Below are 436 nucleotides of genomic sequence, written 5' to 3'. Positions count from 1 at the left end.
GTCAGTCTTCACATAAAAAAAGTCTCAATATATATCTGGAAGTGATATTAGCCAATGAAAATATTATAAAATATTTAAACCAACATTCAGTCCACAATGTATCACTTGTGTGCGTGTGTTCATATTTTTTTCAACAAAAATGATAATTCTGGGATTATCCGCGCATCGACTTTGAAGGAGCATTTTAAAAATAACTCGATTTTGAAGTCACTGACACCAACAACATCGAAGTTAATTATATTTCAGATGAAAGGGTTGAAGGATATTTGAATCGAACGCTGCAAAACATATGAAGGTGAACAAAATTAATACCAAAGCTTATATCAGGCAATATCTCCATCAGATAACAACAAAGTACATTGGGGAAAAAGTTCCCACGATAAAGTCCCTTTGCATAACATTACTCTTTATACGTCCCTTGGGTGGGATTGGATAT

The sequence above is a fragment of the Penaeus monodon genome, chromosome 25, assembly GCF_015228065.2.
Source record: "Penaeus monodon isolate SGIC_2016 chromosome 25, NSTDA_Pmon_1, whole genome shotgun sequence".
Taxonomy (NCBI): Eukaryota; Metazoa; Arthropoda; class Malacostraca; order Decapoda; family Penaeidae; genus Penaeus; species Penaeus monodon.
This window is presented reverse-complemented; position numbering follows the sequence as displayed.